The following is a 24,309-nucleotide window of genomic DNA, read 5'->3' as shown; positions in this document are numbered from 1 at the left end:
ATGCTGTTTGTGCCTAGGGAAATGTGGGCATGTTGGTAGTAGACTCGCTTATCCATTTTGAAAGCTCCATTCATGCTGCCTTGAAGCTCCCTGAATTCTCTGCTGTTGACAAGACCCTGGCTATTGTAGGCATTGGTCTGGGAAGAAAATGAGTTTTCTCTGGCTACACAGGGTGCTTCATTATCCGGGGTGGGACTCATCTTGCCATGCTCTAGAGCTAAAGGGAATCTCAACGTGAGTCCCTGCCTCGAGGTAAGGCCCTGAGTAGCCAGACAGAAAGGGAGGCATGCAGCTCTTTCCATGAGCTCTTAGTCGCTGTTCTGCTTTATTTTAAAGGAAGTACACTTTTCAGCACTCCTAGGCCCCTCGGGTGAGCATCCTTTTCGTTCCAAGATCACTGAGATCCTCCACACTCCTGTAGGCCTGCTGAGCAACAACGTGGCCCATATGTCCCTCGGAGTTCCTCTGTGCCTGCTGAGTCATGGGCAACACACTGCAGTCTTTCTTAGGAGATCTTGATCGAACAGCACTCGCACAGGTTGACGAGCTCCGTTTTGGCAAGTTCCAACTTGCTGTGGAAATCGCGCACACATTCCCTAGTCTGAGCTGCATTGAGGAAAACACTAGGCTTCGCCTTCCTTCCAGGACCTCCTACCTGAAGTCACCCTGCCTCCAGGAGAAAATCGGCTTGCGTTCGTATTGCAACTAAAGCAGAGTTTTTCCTCTAGCACTGCAGGCTTTTGAAGAGGCACCGGCCCCGAGGCCTAACTAGGGCGTTCCTTGGTTGAGGCCGTGCACTAGATGCAGAACGCCGTGCCTCGAGAAGTTGCTTCAGGGAAGGAACTAGTGGGTACGCTGTGTCTCTTTTGTCTTGTGAGAAACCAGAGTTTTGGATGCTGCCTGTGCACATGGAAATGGGGTCGTGATGGTACTAGCCTTGCTTTTCTCTTTGGAAACCTCCATTCTTGCTGCCGTGAAGCTCCCTGAAATTCTCTGCTGTTGACCGCCCCGTGACCACTGTAGCCATGGGTCTGGGAAGAAAATGAGTTTTCTCTGGCTACACACGGAGCTTCACTGGCCGGGGTGGGGCTCACCTTGCCATGCTCTAGAGCCAAAGGGAATCTCCACGTGAGTCCTCGCCTCGAGGTAAGGCCCTGAGTAGCCCTGCAGAAAGGGAGGCATGCAGCTCTTTCCATGAGCTCTTAGTGGAGGTTCTGCTTTATATTAAAGGAAGGACCCTTTTCAGGACTCCTAGGTCTCTCGGGTGAGCATCATTTTGCTTCCAAGATCACTGACTCCCTCCACACCCCTGTGGGCCTGCTGAGCAGCATTGAGTCCCATACGTCCCTCGGAGGCCCTCTGTGTCTGCCGAGTCTCGGGCAACACACTATACGTTACTTCAGGAGAGCTACATTTCCAGAACCCTCGAACAGCATCAGAACCACATTTCTAGGCAGTCCAACATGCCCTGGAAGTCTTCGACATTGCCCTCGTCTGAGCTGCTCTGAGGAAACACTCTGCTTAGAATTGATCGAGGACCTCGTTCCTGAAGTCACTCTAGTCAAGGAGAAATACAGCATCCTAACATGCTGTGTCGCTCACAGGGCAAGCAACGTGAGAACTTGCCTCGAGGTAAGGCCCTGAAATGCTATGCACAAGCAGAGGCGTGTAGCAGTTTCCATGAGGCCGTAGTCGCTGCTCTGCAGCATTTGAACGCCAGTAGGCTTTTTAGGACACCTAGGTGCCTCGTCTGGTAAACTTATTCCCTGCAAGAACAACCGAGTACCCTCAGTCTCACCTGGCCATTCTAAGCACTATCCAGGCCAGGAGCTTTCCGACTCACAGTGTGTATGCCGAGTGAAGGGCTACACAGTGCACTCTTATTGGGACATCTGGATTTAGCCAGCAATCGCACAGATTGACGAGCACCGTTCTAGCAAGTTCCAACATGCCGTGGAAGTCACACTCATTCCCTAGTCTGAGCTGCACAGAGAAAAACACTAGGCTTCTCCTTCCATCCAGGACCTCCTACCTGAAGTCACCCTGCCTCCAGGAGAAAGACGGCTGCGTTCCTATTGCAACGGAAGCACAGTTTCTCCTGTAGCACTGCAGGCTTTTGAATAGGCAAGGGCCCAGAGGCCTAGCTAGGGCTTTCCCTGGTGAGGCCGTTCACTAGAGGTAGAACACCCTGCCTCGAGAAGTTGATTCAGGGAAGCAACCAGTGTGTACTCTGGGTCTCTTTTGACTTGTTAGAAACCACAGAGATGTATGCTGCCTGTGCCCACGGAAATGGGGGTATATGATGGTAATAGCCTTGTTTCCCATTTGGAAACCTCCATTCTTGCTGCCGTGAAGCTCCCTGAAATTCTCTGCTGTGGACAGGCCCCTGGCTATTGTAGGCATTGGTCTGGGAAGAAAATGAGTTTTCTCTGGCTACACAGGGTGCTTCATTATCCGGGGTGGGACTCATCTTGCCATGCTCTAGAGCTAAAGGGAATCTCAACGTGAGTCCTTGCCTCGAGGTAAGGCCCTGAGTAGCCAGACAGAAAGGGAGGCATGCAGCTCTTTCCATGAGCTCTTAGTCGCTGTTCTGCTTTATTTTAAAGGAAGTACACTTTTCAGCACTCCTAGGCCCCTCGGGTGAGCATCCTTTTCGTTCCAAGATCACTGAGATCCTCCACACTCCTGTAGGCCTGCTGAGCAACAACGTGGCCCATATGTCCCTCGGAGTTCCTCTGTGCCTGCTGAGTCATGGGCAACACACTGCAGTCTTTCTTAGGAGATCTTGATCGAACAGCACTCGCACAGGTTGACGAGCACCGTTTTGGCAAGTTCCAACTTGCTGTGGAAATCGCGCACACATTCCCTAGTCTGAGCTGCATTGAGGAAAACACTAGGCTTCGCCTTCCTTCCAGGACCTCCTACCTGAAGTCACCCTGCCTCCAGGAGAAAATCGGCTTGCGTTCGTATTGCAACTAAAGCAGAGTTTTTCCTCTAGCACTGCAGGCTTTTGAAGAGGCACCGGCCCCGAGGCCTAACTAGGGCGTTCCTTGGTTGAGGCCGTGCACTAGATGCAGAACGCCGTGCCTCGAGAAGTTGCTTCAGGGAAGGAACTAGTGGGTACGCTGTGTCTCTTTTGTCTTGTGAGAAACCAGAGTTTTGGATGCTGCCTGTGCACATGGAAATGGGGTCGTGATGGTACTAGCCTTGCTTTTCTCTTTGGAAACCTCCATTCTTGCTGCCGTGAAGCTCCCTGAAATTCTCTGCTGTTGACCGCCCCGTGACCACTGTAGCCATGGGTCTGGGAAGAAAATGAGTTTTCTCTGGCTACACGCGGAGCTTCACTGGCCGGGGTGGGGCTCACCTTGCCATGCTCTAGAGCCAAAGGGAATCTCCACGTGAGTCCTCGCCTCGAGGTAAGGCCCTGAGTAGCCCTGCAGAAAGGGAGGCATGCAGCTCTTTCCATGAGCTCTTAGTGGAGGTTCTGCTTTATATTAAAGGAAGGACCCTTTTCAGGACTCCTAGGTCTCTCGGGTGAGCATCATTTTGCTTCCAAGATCACTGACTCCCTCCACACCCCTGTGGGCCTGCTGAGCAGCATTGAGTCCCATACGTCCCTCGGAGGCCCTCTGTGTCTGCCGAGTCTCGGGCAACACACTATACGTTACTTCAGGAGAGCTACATTTCCAGAACCCTCGAACAGCATCAGAACCACATTTCTAGGCAGTCCAACATGCCCTGGAAGTCTTCGACATTGCCCTCGTCTGAGCTGCTCTGAGGAAACACTCTGCTTAGAATTGATCGAGGACCTCGTTCCTGAAGTCACTCTAGTCAAGGAGAAATACAGCATCCTAACATGCTGTGTCGCTCACAGGGCAAGCAACGTGAGAACTTGCCTCGAGGTAAGGCCCTGAAATGCTATGCACAAGCAGAGGCGTGTAGCAGTTTCCATGAGGCCGTAGTCGCTGCTCTGCAGCATTTGAACGCCAGTAGGCTTTTTAGGACACCTAGGTGCCTCGTCTGGTAAACTTATTCCCTGCAAGAACAACCGAGTACCCTCAGTCTCACCTGGCCATTCTAAGCACTATCCAGGCCAGGAGCTTTCCGACTCACAGTGTGTATGCCGAGTGAAGGGCTACACAGTGCACTCTTATTGGGACATCTGGATTTAGCCAGCAATCGCACAGATTGACGAGCACCGTTCTAGCAAGTTCCAACATGCCGTGGAAGTCACACACATTCCCTAGTCTGAGCTGCACAGAGAAAAACACTAGGCTTCTCCTTCCATCCAGGACCTCCTACCTGAAGTCACCCTGCCTCCAGGAGAAAGACGGCTGCGTTCCTATTGCAACTGAAGCACAGTTTCTCCTGTAGCACTGCAGGCTTTTGAATAGGCAAGGGCCCAGAGGCCTAGCTAGGGCTTTCCCTGGTGAGGCCGTTCACTAGAGGTAGAACACCCTGCCTCGAGAAGTTGATTCAGGGAAGCAACCAGTGTGTACTCTGGGTCTCTTTTGACTTGTTAGAAACCACAGAGATGTATGCTGCCTGTGCCCACGGAAATGGGGGTATATGATGGTAATAGCCTTGTTTCCCATTTGGAAACCTCCATTCTTGCTGCCGTGAAGCTCCCTGAAATTCTCTGCTGTGGACAGGCCCCTGGCTATTGTAGGCATTGGTCTGGGAAGAAAATGAGTTTTCTCTGGCTACACAGGGTGCTTCATTATCCGGGGTGGGACTCATCTTGCCATGCTCTAGAGCTAAAGGGAATCTCAACGTGAGTCCTTGCCTCGAGGTAAGGCCCTGAGTAGCCAGACAGAAAGGGAGGCATGCAGCTCTTTCCATGAGCTCTTAGTCGCTGTTCTGCTTTATTTTAAAGGAAGTACACTTTTCAGCACTCCTAGGCCCCTCGGGTGAGCATCCTTTTCGTTCCAAGATCACTGAGATCCTCCACACTCCTGTAGGCCTGCTGAGCAACAACGTGGCCCATATGTCCCTCGGAGTTCCTCTGTGCCTGCTGAGTCATGGGCAACACACTGCAGTCTTTCTTAGGAGATCTTGATCGAACAGCACTCGCACAGGTTGACGAGCTCCGTTTTGGCAAGTTCCAACTTGCTGTGGAAATCGCGCACACATTCCCTAGTCTGAGCTGCATTGAGGAAAACACTAGGCTTCGCCTTCCTTCCAGGACCTCCTACCTGAAGTCACCCTGCCTCCAGGAGAAAATCGGCTTGCGTTCGTATTGCAACTAAAGCAGAGTTTTTCCTCTAGCACTGCAGGCTTTTGAAGAGGCACCGGCCCCGAGGCCTAACTAGGGCGTTCCTCGGTTGAGGCCGTGCACTAGATGCAGAACGCCGTGCCTCGAGAAGTTGCTTCAGGGAAGGAACTAGTGGGTACGCTGTGTCTCTTTTGTCTTGTGAGAAACCAGAGTTTTGGATGCTGCCTGTGCACATGGAAATGGGGTCGTGATGGTACTAGCCTTGCTTTTCTCTTTGGAAACCTCCATTCTTGCTGCCGTGAAGCTCCCTGAAATTCTCTGCTGTTGACCGCCCCGTGACCACTGTAGCCATGGGTCTGGGAAGAAAATGAGTTTTCTCTGGCTACACACGGAGCTTCACTGGCCGGGGTGGGGCTCACCTTGCCATGCTCTAGAGCCAAAGGGAATCTCCACGTGAGTCCTCGCCTCGAGGTAAGGCCCTGAGTAGCCCTGCAGAAAGGGAGGCATGCAGCTCTTTCCATGAGCTCTTAGTGGAGGTTCTGCTTTATATTAAAGGAAGGACCCTTTTCAGGACTCCTAGGTCTCTCGGGTGAGCATCATTTTGCTTCCAAGATCACTGACTCCCTCCACACCCCTGTGGGCCTGCTGAGCAGCATTGAGTCCCATACGTCCCTCGGAGGCCCTCTGTGTCTGCCGAGTCTCGGGCAACACACTATACGTTACTTCAGGAGAGCTACATTTCCAGAACCCTCGAACAGCATCAGAACCACATTTCTAGGCAGTCCAACATGCCCTGGAAGTCTTCGACATTGCCCTCGTCTGAGCTGCTCTGAGGAAACACTCTGCTTAGAATTGATCGAGGACCTCGTTCCTGAAGTCACTCTAGTCAAGGAGAAATACAGCATCCTAACATGCTGTGTCGCTCACAGGGCAAGCAACGTGAGAACTTGCCTCGAGGTAAGGCCCTGAAATGCTATGCACAAGCAGAGGCGTGTAGCAGTTTCCATGAGGCCGTAGTCGCTGCTCTGCAGCATTTGAACGCCAGTAGGCTTTTTAGGACACCTAGGTGCCTCGTCTGGTAAACTTATTCCCTGCAAGAACAACCGAGTACCCTCAGTCTCACCTGGCCATTCTAAGCACTATCCAGGCCAGGAGCTTTCCGACTCACAGTGTGTATGCCGAGTGAAGGGCTACACAGTGCACTCTTATTGGGACATCTGGATTTAGCCAGCAATCGCACAGATTGACGAGCACCGTTCTAGCAAGTTCCAACATGCCGTGGAAGTCACACTCATTCCCTAGTCTGAGCTGCACAGAGAAAAACACTAGGCTTCTCCTTCCATCCAGGACCTCCTACCTGAAGTCACCCTGCCTCCAGGAGAAAGACGGCTGCGTTCCTATTGCAACGGAAGCACAGTTTCTCCTGTAGCACTGCAGGCTTTTGAATAGGCAAGGGCCCAGAGGCCTAGCTAGGGCTTTCCCTGGTGAGGCCGTTCACTAGAGGTAGAACACCCTGCCTCGAGAAGTTGATTCAGGGAAGCAACCAGTGTGTACTCTGGGTCTCTTTTGACTTGTTAGAAACCACAGAGATGTATGCTGCCTGTGCCCACGGAAATGGGGGTATATGATGGTAATAGCCTTGTTTCCCATTTGGAAACCTCCATTCTTGCTGCCGTGAAGCTCCCTGAAATTCTCTGCTGTGGACAGGCCCCTGGCTATTGTAGGCATTGGTCTGGGGAGAAAATGAGTTTTCTCTGGCTACCCAGTGTGCTTCATACCCAGGGCTGGGACTCATCTTGCCATGCTCTAGAGCTATAAGGAATCTCAACGTCAGTCCTTGCCTCGAGGTAAGGCCCTGAGTAGCCATGCAGAAAGGGAGGCATGCAGCTCTTTCCATGAGCTCTTAGTCGCTGTTCTCCTTTATATTAAAGGAAGTAGCCTTTTCAGCACTCCTAGGACCCTCGGGGCAGCCTCATTTTAGTACCAAGATCACTGAGTACCTCCACACCCCTGTTGGCTTGCTGAGCAACAACGAGGCCCTTAGGTCCCTCGGAGGTCCTCTGTGTCTGCTGAGTCATGGGCAACACACTGCACTCTTTCTTGGGATATCTTGGTTTCACAGCACTCGCACAGGTTCACGAGCACCGTTCTGGCAAGTTCCGACTTGCTGTGGAAGTCGCACACATTCCCTAGTCTGAGCTGCACTGAGAAAAACACTAGGCTTCCCCTTCCTTCCAGGAACTCCTACCTGAAGTCACCCTGCCTCCAGGAGAACGACGCCTTGCTTCCTATTGCAACTAAAGCACAGTTCTTCCTATAGCACTGCAAGCTTTTGAATAGGCACGAGCCCAGAGGCCTAGCTAGGGCGTTCCTTGGTTGAGGCAGTTCACTAGATGCAGAACACCCTGCCACGAGAATTTGATTCAGTGTGTAATCTGTGTCTCTTTTGAGTTGTGTGAAACCACAGGGATGTATGCTGTTTGTGCCTAGGGAAATGTGGGCATGTTGGTAGTAGACTCGCTTATCCATTTTGAAAGCTCCATTCATGCTGCCTTGAAGCTCCCTGAATTCTCTGCTGTTGACAGGACCCTGGCTATTGTAGGCATTGGTCTGGGAAGAAAATGAGTTTTCTCTGGCTACACAGGGTGCTTCATTATCCGGGGTGGGACTCATCTTGCCATGCTCTAGAGCTAAAGGGAATCTCAACGTGAGTCCCTGCCTCGAGGTAAGGCCCTGAGTAGCCAGACAGAAAGGGAGGCATGCAGCTCTTTCCATGAGCTCTTAGTCGCTGTTCTGCTTTATTTTAAAGGAAGTACACTTTTCAGCACTCCTAGGCCCCTCGGGTGAGCATCCTTTTCGTTCCAAGATCACTGAGATCCTCCACACTCCTGTAGGCCTGCTGAGCAACAACGTGGCCCATATGTCCCTCGGAGTTCCTCTGTGCCTGCTGAGTCATGGGCAACACACTGCAGTCTTTCTTAGGAGATCTTGATCGAACAGCACTCGCACAGGTTGACGAGCTCCGTTTTGGCAAGTTCCAACTTGCTGTGGAAATCGCGCACACATTCCCTAGTCTGAGCTGCATTGAGGAAAACACTAGGCTTCGCCTTCCTTCCAGGACCTCCTACCTGAAGTCACCCTGCCTCCAGGAGAAAATCGGCTTGCGTTCGTATTGCAACTAAAGCAGAGTTTTTCCTCTAGCACTGCAGGCTTTTGAAGAGGCACCGGCCCCGAGGCCTAACTAGGGCGTTCCTCGGTTGAGGCCGTGCACTAGATGCAGAACGCCGTGCCTCGAGAAGTTGCTTCAGGGAAGGAACTAGTGGGTACGCTGTGTCTCTTTTGTCTTGTGAGAAACCAGAGTTTTGGATGCTGCCTGTGCACATGGAAATGGGGTCGTGATGGTACTAGCCTTGCTTTTCTCTTTGGAAACCTCCATTCTTGCTGCCGTGAAGCTCCCTGAAATTCTCTGCTGTTGACCGCCCCGTGACCACTGTAGCCATGGGTCTGGGAAGAAAATGAGTTTTCTCTGGCTACACACGGAGCTTCACTGGCCGGGGTGGGGCTCACCTTGCCATGCTCTAGAGCCAAAGGGAATCTCCACGTGAGTCCTCGCCTCGAGGTAAGGCCCTGAGTAGCCCTGCAGAAAGGGAGGCATGCAGCTCTTTCCATGAGCTCTTAGTGGAGGTTCTGCTTTATATTAAAGGAAGGACCCTTTTCAGGACTCCTAGGTCTCTCGGGTGAGCATCATTTTGCTTCCAAGATCACTGACTCCCTCCACACCCCTGTGGGCCTGCTGAGCAGCATTGAGTCCCATACGTCCCTCGGAGGCCCTCTGTGTCTGCCGAGTCTCGGGCAACACACTATACGTTACTTCAGGAGAGCTACATTTCCAGAACCCTCGAACAGCATCAGAACCACATTTCTAGGCAGTCCAACATGCCCTGGAAGTCTTCGACATTGCCCTCGTCTGAGCTGCTCTGAGGAAACACTCTGCTTAGAATTGATCGAGGACCTCGTTCCTGAAGTCACTCTAGTCAAGGAGAAATACAGCATCCTAACATGCTGTGTCGCTCACAGGGCAAGCAACGTGAGAACTTGCCTCGAGGTAAGGCCCTGAAATGCTATGCACAAGCAGAGGCGTGTAGCAGTTTCCATGAGGCCGTAGTCGCTGCTCTGCAGCATTTGAACGCCAGTAGGCTTTTTAGGACACCTAGGTGCCTCGTCTGGTAAACTTATTCCCTGCAAGAACAACCGAGTACCCTCAGTCTCACCTGGCCATTCTAAGCACTATCCAGGCCAGGAGCTTTCCGACTCACAGTGTGTATGCCGAGTGAAGGGCTACACAGTGCACTCTTATTGGGACATCTGGATTTAGCCAGCAATCGCACAGATTGACGAGCACCGTTCTAGCAAGTTCCAACATGCCGTGGAAGTCACACTCATTCCCTAGTCTGAGCTGCACAGAGAAAAACACTAGGCTTCTCCTTCCATCCAGGACCTCCTACCTGAAGTCACCCTGCCTCCAGGAGAAAGACGGCTGCGTTCCTATTGCAACTGAAGCACAGTTTCTCCTGTAGCACTGCAGGCTTTTGAATAGGCAAGGGCCCAGAGGCCTAGCTAGGGCTTTCCCTGGTGAGGCCGTTCACTAGAGGTAGAACACCCTGCCTCGAGAAGTTGATTCAGGGAAGCAACCAGTGTGTACTCTGGGTCTCTTTTGACTTGTTAGAAACCACAGAGATGTATGCTGCCTGTGCCCACGGAAATGGGGGTATATGATGGTAATAGCCTTGTTTCCCATTTGGAAACCTCCATTCTTGCTGCCGTGAAGCTCCCTGAAATTCTCTGCTGTGGACAGGCCCCTGGCTATTGTAGGCATTGGTCTGGGAAGAAAATGAGTTTTCTCTGGCTACACAGGGTGCTTCATTATCCGGGGTGGGACTCATCTTGCCATGCTCTAGAGCTAAAGGGAATCTCAACGTGAGTCCTTGCCTCGAGGTAAGGCCCTGAGTAGCCAGACAGAAAGGGAGGCATGCAGCTCTTTCCATGAGCTCTTAGTCGCTGTTCTGCTTTATTTTAAAGGAAGTACACTTTTCAGCACTCCTAGGCCCCTCGGGTGAGCATCCTTTTCGTTCCAAGATCACTGAGATCCTCCACACTCCTGTAGGCCTGCTGAGCAACAACGTGGCCCATATGTCCCTCGGAGTTCCTCTGTGCCTGCTGAGTCATGGGCAACACACTGCAGTCTTTCTTAGGAGATCTTGATCGAACAGCACTCGCACAGGTTGACGAGCTCCGTTTTGGCAAGTTCCAACTTGCTGTGGAAATCGCGCACACATTCCCTAGTCTGAGCTGCATTGAGGAAAACACTAGGCTTCGCCTTCCTTCCAGGACCTCCTACCTGAAGTCACCCTGCCTCCAGGAGAAAATCGGCTTGCGTTCGTATTGCAACTAAAGCAGAGTTTTTCCTCTAGCACTGCAGGCTTTTGAAGAGGCACCGGCCCCGAGGCCTAACTAGGGCGTTCCTTGGTTGAGGCCGTGCACTAGATGCAGAACGCCGTGCCTCGAGAAGTTGCTTCAGGGAAGGAACTAGTGGGTACGCTGTGTCTCTTTTGTCTTGTGAGAAACCAGAGTTTTGGATGCTGCCTGTGCACATGGAAATGGGGTCGTGATGGTACTAGCCTTGCTTTTCTCTTTGGAAACCTCCATTCTTGCTGCCGTGAAGCTCCCTGAAATTCTCTGCTGTTGACCGCCCCGTGACCACTGTAGCCATGGGTCTGGGAAGAAAATGAGTTTTCTCTGGCTACACACGGAGCTTCACTGGCCGGGGTGGGGCTCACCTTGCCATGCTCTAGAGCCAAAGGGAATCTCCACGTGAGTCCTCGCCTCGAGGTAAGGCCCTGAGTAGCCCTGCAGAAAGGGAGGCATGCAGCTCTTTCCATGAGCTCTTAGTGGAGGTTCTGCTTTATATTAAAGGAAGGACCCTTTTCAGGACTCCTAGGTCTCTCGGGTGAGCATCATTTTGCTTCCAAGATCACTGACTCCCTCCACACCCCTGTGGGCCTGCTGAGCAGCATTGAGTCCCATACGTCCCTCGGAGGCCCTCTGTGTCTGCCGAGTCTCGGGCAACACACTATACGTTACTTCAGGAGAGCTACATTTCCAGAACCCTCGAACAGCATCAGAACCACATTTCTAGGCAGTCCAACATGCCCTGGAAGTCTTCGACATTGCCCTCGTCTGAGCTGCTCTGAGGAAACACTCTGCTTAGAATTGATCGAGGACCTCGTTCCTGAAGTCACTCTAGTCAAGGAGAAATACAGCATCCTAACATGCTGTGTCGCTCACAGGGCAAGCAACGTGAGAACTTGCCTCGAGGTAAGGCCCTGAAATGCTATGCACAAGCAGAGGCGTGTAGCAGTTTCCATGAGGCCGTAGTCGCTGCTCTGCAGCATTTGAACGCCAGTAGGCTTTTTAGGACACCTAGGTGCCTCGTCTGGTAAACTTATTCCCTGCAAGAACAACCGAGTACCCTCAGTCTCACCTGGCCATTCTAAGCACTATCCAGGCCAGGAGCTTTCCGACTCACAGTGTGTATGCCGAGTGAAGGGCTACACAGTGCACTCTTATTGGGACATCTGGATTTAGCCAGCAATCGCACAGATTGACGAGCACCGTTCTAGCAAGTTCCAACATGCCGTGGAAGTCACACTCATTCCCTAGTCTGAGCTGCACAGAGAAAAACACTAGGCTTCTCCTTCCATCCAGGACCTCCTACCTGAAGTCACCCTGCCTCCAGGAGAAAGACGGCTGCGTTCCTATTGCAACGGAAGCACAGTTTCTCCTGTAGCACTGCAGGCTTTTGAATAGGCAAGGGCCCAGAGGCCTAGCTAGGGCTTTCCCTGGTGAGGCCGTTCACTAGAGGTAGAACACCCTGCCTCGAGAAGTTGATTCAGGGAAGCAACCAGTGTGTACTCTGGGTCTCTTTTGACTTGTTAGAAACCACAGAGATGTATGCTGCCTGTGCCCACGGAAATGGGGGTATATGATGGTAATAGCCTTGTTTCCCATTTGGAAACCTCCATTCTTGCTGCCGTGAAGCTCCCTGAAATTCTCTGCTGTGGACAGGCCCCTGGCTATTGTAGGCATTGGTCTGGGGAGAAAATGAGTTTTCTCTGGCTACCCAGTGTGCTTCATACCCAGGGCTGGGACTCATCTTGCCATGCTCTAGAGCTATAAGGAATCTCAACGTCAGTCCTTGCCTCGAGGTAAGGCCCTGAGTAGCCATGCAGAAAGGGAGGCATGCAGCTCTTTCCATGAGCTCTTAGTCGCTGTTCTCCTTTATATTAAAGGAAGTAGCCTTTTCAGCACTCCTAGGACCCTCGGGGCAGCCTCATTTTAGTACCAAGATCACTGAGTACCTCCACACCCCTGTTGGCTTGCTGAGCAACAACGAGGCCCTTAGGTCCCTCGGAGGTCCTCTGTGTCTGCTGAGTCATGGGCAACACACTGCACTCTTTCTTGGGATATCTTGGTTTCACAGCACTCGCACAGGTTCACGAGCACCGTTCTGGCAAGTTCCGACTTGCTGTGGAAGTCGCACACATTCCCTAGTCTGAGCTGCACTGAGAAAAACACTAGGCTTCCCCTTCCTTCCAGGAACTCCTACCTGAAGTCACCCTGCCTCCAGGAGAACGACGCCTTGCTTCCTATTGCAACTAAAGCACAGTTCTTCCTATAGCACTGCAAGCTTTGAATAGGCACGAGCCCAGAGGCCTAGCTAGGGCGTTCCTTGGTTGAGGCAGTTCACTAGATGCAGAACACCCTGCCACGAGAATTTGATTCAGTGTGTAATCTGTGTCTCTTTTGAGTTGTGTGAAACCACAGGGATGTATGCTGTTTGTGCCTAGGGAAATGTGGGCATGTTGGTAGTAGACTCGCTTATCCATTTTGAAAGCTCCATTCATGCTGCCTTGAAGCTCCCTGAATTCTCTGCTGTTGACAGGACCCTGGCTATTGTAGGCATTGGTCTGGGAAGAAAATGAGTTTTCTCTGGCTACACAGGGTGCTTCATTATCCGGGGTGGGACTCATCTTGCCATGCTCTAGAGCTAAAGGGAATCTCAACGTGAGTCCCTGCCTCGAGGTAAGGCCCTGAGTAGCCAGACAGAAAGGGAGGCATGCAGCTCTTTCCATGAGCTCTTAGTCGCTGTTCTGCTTTATTTTAAAGGAAGTACACTTTTCAGCACTCCTAGGCCCCTCGGGTGAGCATCATTTTCGTTCCAAGATCACTGAGATCCTCCACACTCCTGTAGGCCTGCTGAGCAACAACGTGGCCCATATGTCCCTCGGAGTTCCTCTGTGCCTGCTGAGTCATGGGCAACACACTGCAGTCTTTCTTAGGAGATCTTGATCGAACAGCACTCGCACAGGTTGACGAGCTCCGTTTTGGCAAGTTCCAACTTGCTGTGGAAATCGCGCACACATTCCCTAGTCTGAGCTGCATTGAGGAAAACACTAGGCTTCGCCTTCCTTCCAGGACCTCCTACCTGAAGTCACCCTGCCTCCAGGAGAAAATCGGCTTGCGTTCGTATTGCAACTAAAGCAGAGTTTTTCCTCTAGCACTGCAGGCTTTTGAAGAGGCACCGGCCCCGAGGCCTAACTAGGGCGTTCCTTGGTTGAGGCCGTGCACTAGATGCAGAACGCCGTGCCTCGAGAAGTTGCTTCAGGGAAGGAACTAGTGGGTACGCTGTGTCTCTTTTGTCTTGTGAGAAACCAGAGTTTTGGATGCTGCCTGTGCACATGGAAATGGGGTCGTGATGGTACTAGCCTTGCTTTTCTCTTTGGAAACCTCCATTCTTGCTGCCGTGAAGCTCCCTGAAATTCTCTGCTGTTGACCGCCCCGTGACCACTGTAGCCATGGGTCTGGGAAGAAAATGAGTTTTCTCTGGCTACACACGGAGCTTCACTGGCCGGGGTGGGGCTCACCTTGCCATGCTCTAGAGCCAAAGGGAATCTCCACGTGAGTCCTCGCCTCGAGGTAAGGCCCTGAGTAGCCCTGCAGAAAGGGAGGCATGCAGCTCTTTCCATGAGCTCTTAGTGGAGGTTCTGCTTTATATTAAAGGAAGGACCCTTTTCAGGACTCCTAGGTCTCTCGGGTGAGCATCATTTTGCTTCCAAGATCACTGACTCCCTCCACACCCCTGTGGGCCTGCTGAGCAGCATTGAGTCCCATACGTCCCTCGGAGGCCCTCTGTGTCTGCCGAGTCTCGGGCAACACACTATACGTTACTTCAGGAGAGCTACATTTCCAGAACCCTCGAACAGCATCAGAACCACATTTCTAGGCAGTCCAACATGCCCTGGAAGTCTTCGACATTGCCCTCGTCTGAGCTGCTCTGAGGAAACACTCTGCTTAGAATTGATCGAGGACCTCGTTCCTGAAGTCACTCTAGTCAAGGAGAAATACAGCATCCTAACATGCTGTGTCGCTCACAGGGCAAGCAACGTGAGAACTTGCCTCGAGGTAAGGCCCTGAAATGCTATGCACAAGCAGAGGCGTGTAGCAGTTTCCATGAGGCCGTAGTCGCTGCTCTGCAGCATTTGAACGCCAGTAGGCTTTTTAGGACACCTAGGTGCCTCGTCTGGTAAACTTATTCCCTGCAAGAACAACCGAGTACCCTCAGTCTCACCTGGCCATTCTAAGCACTATCCAGGCCAGGAGCTTTCCGACTCACAGTGTGTATGCCGAGTGAAGGGCTACACAGTGCACTCTTATTGGGACATCTGGATTTAGCCAGCAATCGCACAGATTGACGAGCACCGTTCTAGCAAGTTCCAACATGCCGTGGAAGTCACACTCATTCCCTAGTCTGAGCTGCACAGAGAAAAACACTAGGCTTCTCCTTCCATCCAGGACCTCCTACCTGAAGTCACCCTGCCTCCAGGAGAAAGACGGCTGCGTTCCTATTGCAACTGAAGCACAGTTTCTCCTGTAGCACTGCAGGCTTTTGAATAGGCAAGGGCCCAGAGGCCTAGCTAGGGCTTTCCCTGGTGAGGCCGTTCACTAGAGGTAGAACACCCTGCCTCGAGAAGTTGATTCAGGGAAGCAACCAGTGTGTACTCTGGGTCTCTTTTGACTTGTTAGAAACCACAGAGATGTAAGCTGCCTGTGCCCACGGAAATGGGGGTATATGATGGTAATAGCCTTGTTTCCCATTTGGAAACCTCCATTCTTGCTGCCGTGAAGCTCCCTGAAATTCTCTGCTGTGGACAGGCCCCTGGCTATTGTAGGCATTGGTCTGGGAAGAAAATGAGTTTTCTCTGGCTACACAGGGTGCTTCATTATCCGGGGTGGGACTCATCTTGCCATGCTCTAGAGCTAAAGGGAATCTCAACGTGAGTCCTTGCCTCGAGGTAAGGCCCTGAGTAGCCAGACAGAAAGGGAGGCATGCAGCTCTTTCCATGAGCTCTTAGTCGCTGTTCTGCTTTATTTTAAAGGAAGTACACTTTTCAGCACTCCTAGGCCCCTCGGGTGAGCATCCTTTTCGTTCCAAGATCACTGAGATCCTCCACACTCCTGTAGGCCTGCTGAGCAACAACGTGGCCCATATGTCCCTCGGAGTTCCTCTGTGCCTGCTGAGTCATGGGCAACACACTGCAGTCTTTCTTAGGAGATCTTGATCGAACAGCACTCGCACAGGTTGACGAGCTCCGTTTTGGCAAGTTCCAACTTGCTGTGGAAATCGCGCACACATTCCCTAGTCTGAGCTGCATTGAGGAAAACACTAGGCTTCGCCTTCCTTCCAGGACCTCCTACCTGAAGTCACCCTGCCTCCAGGAGAAAATCGGCTTGCGTTCGTATTGCAACTAAAGCAGAGTTTTTCCTCTAGCACTGCAGGCTTTTGAAGAGGCACCGGCCCCGAGGCCTAACTAGGGCGTTCCTTGGTTGAGGCCGTGCACTAGATGCAGAACGCCGTGCCTCGAGAAGTTGCTTCAGGGAAGGAACTAGTGGGTACGCTGTGTCTCTTTTGTCTTGTGAGAAACCAGAGTTTTGGATGCTGCCTGTGCACATGGAAATGGGGTCGTGATGGTACTAGCCTTGCTTTTCTCTTTGGAAACCTCCATTCTTGCTGCCGTGAAGCTCCCTGAAATTCTCTGCTGTTGACCGCCCCGTGACCACTGTAGCCATGGGTCTGGGAAGAAAATGAGTTTTCTCTGGCTACACACGGAGCTTCACTGGCCGGGGTGGGGCTCACCTTGCCATGCTCTAGAGCCAAAGGGAATCTCCACGTGAGTCCTTGCCTCGAGGTAAGGCCCTGAGTAGCCCTGCAGAAAGGGAGGCATGCAGCTCTTTCCATGAGCTCTTAGTGGAGGTTCTGCTTTATATTAAAGGAAGGACCCTTTTCAGGACTCCTAGGTCTCTCGGGTGAGCATCATTTTGCTTCCAAGATCACTGACTCCCTCCACACCCCTGTGGGCCTGCTGAGCAGCATTGAGTCCCATACGTCCCTCGGAGGCCCTCTGTGTCTGCCGAGTCTCGGGCAACACACTATACGTTACTTCAGGAGAGCTACATTTCCAGAACCCTCGAACAGCATCAGAACCACATTTCTAGGCAGTCCAACATGCCCTGGAAGTCTTCGACATTGCCCTCGTCTGAGCTGCTCTGAGGAAACACTCTGCTTAGAATTGATCGAGGACCTCGTTCCTGAAGTCACTCTAGTCAAGGAGAAATACAGCATCCTAACATGCTGTGTCGCTCACAGGGCAAGCAACGTGAGAACTTGCCTCGAGGTAAGGCCCTGAAATGCTATGCACAAGCAGAGGCGTGTAGCAGTTTCCATGAGGCCGTAGTCGCTGCTCTGCAGCATTTGAACGCCAGTAGGCTTTTTAGGACACCTAGGTGCCTCGTCTGGTAAACTTATTCCCTGCAAGAACAACCGAGTACCCTCAGTCTCACCTGGCCATTCTAAGCACTATCCAGGCCAGGAGCTTTCCGACTCACAGTGTGTATGCCGAGTGAAGGGCTACACAGTGCACTCTTATTGGGACATCTGGATTTAGCCAGCAATCGCACAGATTGACGAGCACCGTTCTAGCAAGTTCCAACATGCCGTGGAAGTCACACTCATTCCCTAGTCTGAGCTGCACAGAGAAAAACACTAGGCTTCTCCTTCCATCCAGGACCTCCTACCTGAAGTCACCCTGCCTCCAGGAGAAAGACGGCTGCGTTCCTATTGCAACGGAAGCACAGTTTCTCCTGTAGCACTGCAGGCTTTTGAATAGGCAAGGGCCCAGAGGCCTAGCTAGGGCTTTCCCTGGTGAGGCCGTTCACTAGAGGTAGAACACCCTGCCTCGAGAAGTTGATTCAGGGAAGCAACCAGTGTGTACTCTGGGTCTCTTTTGACTTGTTAGAAACCACAGAGATGTATGCTGCCTGTGCCCACGGAAATGGGGGTATATGATGGTAATAGCCTTGTTTCCCATTTGGAAACCTCCATTCTTGCTGCCGTGAAGCTCCCTGAAATTCTCTGCTGTGGACAGGCCCCTGGCTATTGTAGGCATTGGTCTGGGGAGAAAATGAGTTTTCTCTGGCTACCCAGTGTGCTTCATACCCAGGGCTGGGACTCATCTTGCCATGCTCTAGAGCTATAAGGAATCTCAACGTCAGTCCTTGCCTCGAGGTAAGGCCCTGAGTAGCCATGCAGAAAGGGAGGCATGCAGCTCTTTCCATGAGCTCTTAGTCGCTGTTCTCCTTTATATTAAAGGAAGTAGCCTTTTCAGCACTCCTAGGACCCTCGGGGCAGCCTCATTTTAGTACCAAGATCACTGAGTACCTCCACACCCCTGTTGGCTTGCTGAGCAACAACGAGGCCCTTAGGTCCCTCGGAGGTCCTCTGTGTCTGCTGAGTCATGGGCAACACACTGCACTCTTTCTTGGGATATCTTGGTTTCACAGCACTCGCACAGGTTCACGAGCACCGTTCTGGCAAGTTCCGACTTGCTGTGGAAGTCGCACACATTCCCTAGTCTGAGCTGCACTGAGAAAAACACTAGGCTTCCCCTTCCTTCCAGGAACTCCTACCTGAAGTCACCCTGCCTCCAGGAGAACGACGCCTTGCTTCCTATTGCAACTAAAGCACAGTTCTTCCTATAGCACTGCAAGCTTTTGAATAGGCACGAGCCCAGAGGCCTAGCTAGGGCGTTCCTTGGTTGAGGCAGTTCACTAGATGCAGAACACCCTGCCACGAGAATTTGATTCAGTGTGTAATCTGTGTCTCTTTTGAGTTGTGTGAAACCACAGGGATGTATGCTGTTTGTGCCTAGGGAAATGTGGGCATGTTGGTAGTAGACTCGCTTATCCATTTTGAAAGCTCCATTCATGCTGCCTTGAAGCTCCCTGAATTCTCTGCTGTTGACAGGACCCTGGCTATTGTAGGCATTGGTCTGGGAAGAAAATGAGTTTTCTCTGGCTACACAGGGTGCTTCATTATCCGGGGTGGGACTCATCTTGCCATGCTCTAGAGCTAAAGGGAATCTCAACGTGAGTCCCTGCCTCGAGGTAAGGCCCTGAGTAGCCAGACAGAAAGGGAGGCATGCAGCTCTTTCCATGAGCTCTTAGTCGCTGTTCTGCTTTATTTTAAAGGAAGTACACTTTTCAGCACTCCTAGGCCCCTCGGGTGAGCATCCTTTTCGTTCCAAGATCACTGAGATCCTCCACACTCCTGTAGGCCTGCTGAGCAACAACGTGGCCCATATGTCCCTCGGAGTTCCTCTGTGCCTGCTGAGTCATGGGCAACACACTGCAGTCTTTCTTAGGAGATCTTGATCGAACAGCACTCGCACAGGTTGACGAGCTCCGTTTTGGCAAGTTCCAACTTGCTGTGGAAATCGCGCACACATTCCCTAGTCTGAGCTGCATTGAGGAAAACACTAGGCTTCGCCTTCCTTCCAGGACCTCCTACCTGAAGTCACCCTGCCTCCAGGAGAAAATCGGCTTGCGTTCGTATTGCAACTAAAGCAGAGTTTTTCCTCTAGCACTGCAGGCTTTTGAAGAGGCACCGGCCCCGAGGCCTAACTAGGGCGTTCCTTGGTTGAGGCCGTGCACTAGATGCAGAACGCCGTGCCTCGAGAAGTTGCTTCAGGGAAGGAACTAGTGGGTACGCTGTGTCTCTTTTGTCTTGTGAGAAACCAGAGTTTTGGATGCTGCCTGTGCACATGGAAATGGGGTCGTGATGGTACTAGCCTTGCTTTTCTCTTTGGAAACCTCCATTCTTGCTGCCGTGAAGCTCCCTGAAATTCTCTGCTGTTGACCGCCCCGTGACCACTGTAGCCATGGGTCTGGGAAGAAAATGAGTTTTCTCTGGCTACACACGGAGCTTCACTGGCCGGGGTGGGGCTCACCTTGCCATGCTCTAGAGCCAAAGGGAATCTCCACGTGAGTCCTCGCCTCGAGGTAAGGCCCTGAGTAGCCCTGCAGAAAGGGAGGCATGCAGCTCTTTCCATGAGCTCTTAGTGGAGGTTCTGCTTTATATTAAAGGAAGGACCCTTTTCAGGACTCCTAGGTCTCTCGGGTGAGCATCATTTTGCTTCCAAGATCACTGACTCCCTCCACACCCCTGTGGGCCTGCTGAGCAGCATTGAGTCCCATACGTCCCTCGGAGGCCCTCTGTGTCTGCCGAGTCTCGGGCAACACACTATACGTTACTTCAGGAGAGCTACATTTCCAGAACCCTCGAACAGCATCAGAACCACATTTCTAGGCAGTCCAACATGCCCTGGAAGTCTTCGACATTGCCCTCGTCTGAGCTGCTCTGAGGAAACACTCTGCTTAGAATTGATCGAGGACCTCGTTCCTGAAGTCACTCTAGTCAAGGAGAAATACAGCATCCTAACATGCTGTGTCGCTCACAGGGCAAGCAACGTGAGAACTTGCCTCGAGGTAAGGCCCTGAAATGCTATGCACAAGCAGAGGCGTGTAGCAGTTTCCATGAGGCCGTAGTCGCTGCTCTGCAGCATTTGAACGCCAGTAGGCTTTTTAGGACACCTAGGTGCCTCGTCTGGTAAACTTATTCCCTGCAAGAACAACCGAGTACCCTCAGTCTCACCTGGCCATTCTAAGCACTATCCAGGCCAGGAGCTTTCCGACTCACAGTGTGTATGCCGAGTGAAGGGCTACACAGTGCACTCTTATTGGGACATCTGGATTTAGCCAGCAATCGCACAGATTGACGAGCACCGTTCTAGCAAGTTCCAACATGCCGTGGAAGTCACACTCATTCCCTAGTCTGAGCTGCACAGAGAAAAACACTAGGCTTCTCCTTCCATCCAGGACCTCCTACCTGAAGTCACCCTGCCTCCAGGAGAAAGACGGCTGCGTTCCTATTGCAACGGAAGCACAGTTTCTCCTGTAGCACTGCAGGCTTTTGAATAGGCAAGGGCCCAGAGGCCTAGCTAGGGCTTTCCCTGGTGAGGCCGTTCACTAGAGGTAGAACACCCTGCCTCGAGAAGTTGATTCAGGGAAGCAACCAGTGTGTACTCTGGGTCTCTTTTGACTTGTTAGAAACCACGGAGATGTATGCTGCCTGTGCCCACGGAAATGGGGGTATATGATGGTAATAGCCTTGTTTCCCATTTGGAAACCTCCATTCTTGCTGCCGTGAAGCTCCCTGAAATTCTCTGCTGTGGACAGGCCCCTGGCTATTGTAGGCATTGGTCTGGGGAGAAAATGAGTTTTCTCTGGCTACCCAGTGTGCTTCATACCCAGGGCTGGGACTCATCTTGCCATGCTCTAGAGCTATAAGGAATCTCAATGTCAGTCCTTGCCTCGAGGTAAGGCCCTGAGTAGCCATGCAGAAAGGGAGGCATGCAGCTCTTTCCATGAGCTCTTAGTCGCTGTTCTCCTTTATATTAAAGGAAGTAGCCTTTTCAGCACTCCTAGGACCCTCGGGGCAGCCTCATTTTAGTACCAAGATCACTGAGTACCTCCACACCCCTGTTGGCTTGCTGAGCAACAACGAGGCCCTTAGGTCCCTCGGAGGTCCTCTGTGTCTGCTGAGTCATGGGCAACACACTGCACTCTTTCTTGGGATATCTTGGTTTCACAGCACTCGCACAGGTTCACGAGCACCGTTCTGGCAAGTTGCGACTTGCTGTGGAAGTCGCACACATTCCCTAGTCTGAGCTGCACTGAGAAAAACACTAGGCTTCCCCTTCCTTCCAGGAACTCCTACCTGAAGTCACCCTGCCTCCAGGAGAACGACGCCTTGCTTCCTATTGCAACTAAAGCACAGTTCTTCCTATAGCACTGCAAGCTTTTGAATAGGCACGAGCCCAGAGGCCTAGCTAGGGCGTTCCTTGGTTGAGGCAGTTCACTAGATGCAGAACACCCTGCCACGAGAATTTGATTCAGTGTGTAATCTGTGTCTCTTTTGAGTTGTGTGAAACCACAGGGATGTATGCTGTTTGTGCCTAGGGAAATGTGGGCATGTTGGTAGTAGACTCGCTTATCCATTTTGAAAGCTCCATTCATGCTGCCTTGAAGCTCCCTGAATTCTCTGCTGTTGACAGGACCCTGGCTATTGTAGGCATTGGTCTGGGAAGAAAATGAGTTTTCTCTGGCTACACAGGGTGCTTCATTATCCGGGGTGGGACTCATCTTGCCATGCTCTAGAGCTAAAGGGAATCTCAACGTGAGTCCCTGCCTCGAGGTAAGGCCCTGAGTAGCCAGACAGAAAGGGAGGCATGCAGCTCTTTCCATGAGCTCTTAGTCGCTGTTCTGCTTTATTTTAAAGGAAGTACACTTTTCAGCACTCCTAGGCCCCTCGGGTGAGCATCCTTTTCGTTCCAAGATCACTGAGATCCTCCACACTCCTGTAGGCCTGCTGAGCAACAACGTGGCCCATATGTCCCTCGGAGTTCCTCTGTGCCTGCTGAGTCATGGGCAACACACTGCAGTCTTTCTTAGGAGATCTTGATCGAACAGCACTCGCACAGGTTGACGAGCTCCGTTTTGGCAAGTTCCAACTTGCTGTGGAAATCGCGCACACATTCCCTAGTCTGAGCTGCATTGAGGAAAACACTAGGCTTCGCCTTCCTTCCAGGACCTCCTACCTGAAGTCACCCTGCCTCCAGGAGAAAATCGGCTTGCGTTCGTATTGCAACTAAAGCAGAGTTTTTCCTCTAGCACTGCAGGCTTTTGAAGAGGCACCGGCCCCGAGGCCTAACTAGGGCGTTCCTTGGTTGAGGCCGTGCACTAGATGCAGAACGCCGTGCCTCGAGAAGTTGCTTCAGGGAAGGAACTAGTGGGTACGCTGTGTCTCTTTTGTCTTGTGAGAAACCAGAGTTTTGGATGCTGCCTGTGCACATGGAAATGGGGTCGTGATGGTACTAGCCTTGCTTTTCTCTTTGGAAACCTCCATTCTTGCTGCCGTGAAGCTCCCTGAAATTCTCTGCTGTTGACCGCCCCGTGACCACTGTAGCCATGGGTCTGGGAAGAAAATGAGTTTTCTCTGGCTACACACGGAGCTTCACTGGCCGGGGTGGGGCTCACCTTGCCATGCTCTAGAGCCAAAGGGAATCTCCACGTGAGTCCTCGCCTCGAGGTAAGGCCCTGAGTAGCCCTGCAGAAAGGGAGGCATGCAGCTCTTTCCATGAGCTCTTAGTGGAGGTTCTGCTTTATATTAAAGGAAGGACCCTTTTCAGGACTCCTAGGTCTCTCGGGTGAGCATCATTTTGCTTCCAAGATCACTGACTCCCTCCACACCCCTGTGGGCCTGCTGAGCAGCATTGAGTCCCATACGTCCCTCGGAGGCCCTCTGTGTCTGCCGAGTCTCGGGCAACACACTATACGTTACTTCAGGAGAGCTACATTTCCAGAACCCTCGAACAGCATCAGAACCACATTTCTAGGCAGTCCAACATGCCCTGGAAGTCTTCGACATTGCCCTCGTCTGAGCTGCTCTGAGGAAACACTCTGCTTAGAATTGATCGAGGACCTCGTTCCTGAAGTCACTCTAGTCAAGGAGAAATACAGCATCCTAACATGCTGTGTCGCTCACAGGGCAAGCAACGTGAGAACTTGCCTCGAGGTAAGGCCCTGAAATGCTATGCACAAGCAGAGGCGTGTAGCAGTTTCCATGAGGCCGTAGTCGCTGCTCTGCAGCATTTGAACGCCAGTAGGCTTTTTAGGACACCTAGGTGCCTCGTCTGGTAAACTTATTCCCTGCAAGAACAACCGAGTACCCTCAGTCTCACCTGGCCATTCTAAGCACTATCCAGGCCAGGAGCTTTCCGACTCACAGTGTGTATGCCGAGTGAAGGGCTACACAGTGCACTCTTATTGGGACATCTGGATTTAGCCAGCAATCGCACAGATTGACGAGCACCGTTCTAGCAAGTTCCAACATGCCGTGGAAGTCACACTCATTCCCTAGTCTGAGCTGCACAGAGAAAAACACTAGGCTTCTCCTTCCATCCAGGACCTCCTACCTGAAGTCACCCTGCCTCCAGGAGAAAGACGGCTGCGTTCCTATTGCAACGGAAGCACAGTTTCTCCTGTAGCACTGCAGGCTTTTGAATAGGCAAGGGCCCAGAGGCCTAGCTAGGGCTTTCCCTGGTGAGGCCGTTCACTAGAGGTAGAACACCCTGCCTCGAGAAGTTGATTCAGGGAAGCAACCAGTGTGTACTCTGGGTCTCTTTTGACTTGTTAGAAACCACAGAGATGTATGCTGCCTGTGCCCACGGAAATGGGGGTATATGATGGTAATAGCCTTGTTTCCCATTTGGAAACCTCCATTCTTGCTGCCGTGAAGCTCCCTGAAATTCTCTGCTGTGGACAGGCCCCTGGCTATTGTAGGCATTGGTCTGGGGAGAAAATGAGTTTTCTCTGGCTACCCAGTGTGCTTCATACCCAGGGCTGGGACTCATCTTGCCATGCTCTAGAGCTATAAGGAATCTCAACGTCAGTCCTTGCCTCGAGGTAAGGCCCTGAGTAGCCATGCAGAAAGGGAGGCATGCAGCTCTTTCCATGAGCTCTTAGTCGCTGTTCTCCTTTATATTAAAGGAAGTAGCCTTTTCAGCACTCCTAGGACCCTC

This window comes from Eschrichtius robustus, chromosome 9, assembly GCF_028021215.1.
Source record: "Eschrichtius robustus isolate mEscRob2 chromosome 9, mEscRob2.pri, whole genome shotgun sequence".
Lineage (NCBI taxonomy): Eukaryota > Metazoa > Chordata > Mammalia > Artiodactyla > Eschrichtiidae > Eschrichtius > Eschrichtius robustus.
This window is presented reverse-complemented; position numbering follows the sequence as displayed.